General features: G+C 39.3%; 1 long non-coding RNA gene across 1 annotated transcript; it reads left to right on the top strand.

Annotated features, from left to right (window-relative positions):
* Window positions 1-236: 236 nt before the first annotated feature.
* Window positions 237-1218, top strand: LOC308150873. The gene is made up of 3 exons (XR_013937262.1): window positions 237-313; window positions 484-589; window positions 1106-1218. It is a non-coding gene; the product is annotated as an uncharacterized lncRNA (long non-coding RNA).
* Window positions 1219-2560: the final 1342 nt, after the last annotated feature.

Here is a 2560-nt window from a genome sequence, read left to right as displayed (position 1 = left end):
TGTAATGAAAACAAGCTGAAATGCAATAGGAGTAACGAGGCTATTTGTAAAATGTAAGGAGTAGAAAGTACAGATAATTGCGTGAAAATGTAAGGAGTAGAAGTAAAAAGTCGGCTGAAAAATAATTACTCCAGTAAAGTATAGATACCCAAAATGTCTACTTAAGTAAGGTAACGAAGTATTTGTACTTCGTTACTTGACACCTCTGGTATTGACCATCCCAATGACGTTGTGAACCTGACCCACCAGGAGCTCTTCAGCAGGGGAGGCTTTGTCGTGTTTGAAGGGGCAGCGCTGGATGCACTCAGTCTTTGTACGGACACTCTACACCAGACTATCACACTACATCATGCTTTAGTGCAGAAGCAATGGTGCTTTGCAATCGATATGATTTTACCAACAGTCTGGTAATGTATTTCTCATACATCGCAACTAGATGTCAACACATTATGGATTTGTGATCTTTGTGTTTGGCTCTTTCAGGCAACGTGAAACAAATGGCAGGTTTCCTGGAGGAGCTCAGCAAGAAGGGGAAGTGGAAGTGGCTGCTGCACTACAGAGACAGCCGTCTGCTGAAAGAGAACGCACGGTATGCTTACATTGTTAGAATTGTAGAATGTAGAATGCTTACATTGTTAGAATTGTATCTTACACTCTTCATTCAGTGTATACAGTGGTAACAATTAGTACTTTCTGGTACTTTCTTACTTCGAATTCCCTGACCGGTACTGTACCAAATGGTATCATGAATGATCAAAACAAGTAACTCATAGGTTATTACTATGTAATAACATTGTATACCGTTATTTTCCCCCAAATCCCTGGTTATCTCTGTACTATAAAATATATAATATATACAACTCTTACCATTTGTAAGAATATTGTTACAGTGACAGATGAGATGTCTGTGTAAGAGTGAAAGATGAGCTTTCTAAAATAACCCTTATGATGCCACTTTATATTTATGGTGACCTGAATTTTGTGATTGACTTGTAATGGCCTGAATTACTTCAAAAGATACTGAATGAATTAACATATTCATCTCTACATTTAAGATTAGGTAATTTTGTTAATCACTATAACTGTGTGGTTGCCCCCTCTGCAGGTCCAGTGCTGAGGCACAGGACAAGAAGAAATTCATGGACTGCTGTCAGGAAGCTGGCATGGTGGAGATACTGCCCTACCATGAATGTGATGTCATTTCAAAGGATCGACCCAATTACCTCGACTGTCTGGTCCACTTGCAGGTCCAGAATGTATCAGCCCGTTTCCCTGTATTCATAACTGGTGAGATTTCTATTAACATTTCTTAAAGCAACTGTGCACTGAATCTGATATTGAGACAAATCATACTTTAAACATGTTGATGATCCACCCCTCTTTTGTAGTTGTTGCAAAAGCCTAAATATGAGAAATAGCTCACGTAAAAATATAACATCAAACTTACATCTGAAATGAGTTGTTTGTCTCATATTTGTTCAAGACGAGTCCATATTTACTAGGTAAGGTAGCTTGGACAACAAAACCTACTATATAAAATACAAAAGTATGTGGAAAAAAAGGGTGGGGTGGGGGTGGGGTAGAAGCATTGCACAGATACATGATCGATAGTACATGCAGCAAATGCAGCAAAGCCTATGCATACTTAAATGCAATTTCTGGTCCAGGTCATAGTAACGCATGCTAAGGCTGAACTTATACAAACGCCCTGTTCCAGTCATGTTAAGTGACCTGTGTAAGTAATGGGTCAGTGAAGCATTTTTAAAATGTATTATTGGGACAGAGACAGTGGAGATTGACAGGAAGGATGGGTGAGATAGCGGAGGGATGATATGCAGGATATGTCGACAGCTGGAATCGAACCGGGGACCCAGCAACGCCTTAGTGTGCTACTCCACCAAGCGCCCCCAGTGAAGCATTTTTTTAATCAAACAATTTCTAAGAGGTTAAAGTAGAGATTATCAGCTTTTATTTGATGGTATTTGTGTAAATATTGGTTACACCATTTAGAAATGATAACAGTTTTGAAACATAGACCCCCTATTTCACTGTCCCATTACTTACACAGGACACTGCATGTTTGTTACTCACCAAATAATAGATTTTGATAGGCTGCTGACAAACTGTTCTTCGTCTGAGCAAGGGTCTCAATTCCCCAAAATATAAAATAAAAGAGAAAATGAGAACTTGAGAAAGCAGCACTTTCATGAGTAACAAACTTATATTGAACATAGTCACTCAAGAAGGGCCTGATAGAGCCCACTGTTTTGTATTGACCGCAACAGAGCATTTGTTTACACTCAGTGTTAGCATGTCCTGGACCAGAGCTACTTACATGCATGAACTCACACAATTGACACTGGTGACCCTAACCATACTGCAGCAGGACATCCATACCCAGCCATCACCTTGTCTTGAGATGTCTTAAGATGTCTTAATTAACCAAAATAAGACATTTTGTCTGTCAAGATGTCTTAAGTCGTCTTAAGACCTAACCTGAAGACATGCACTCATTCACTCACTTAAGACATGGAGCATAAGAGCCATATTTTCTGTGTCT

Source organism: Nansenia antarctica (assembly GCF_963989245.1).
Source record: "Nansenia antarctica genome assembly, chromosome: 2".
Classification (NCBI taxonomy): Eukaryota; Metazoa; Chordata; class Actinopteri; order Argentiniformes; family Microstomatidae; genus Nansenia; species Nansenia antarctica.
The sequence above is the reverse complement of the archived record's forward strand: the minus strand, read 5'-3'. Positions and strand labels throughout refer to the sequence as shown.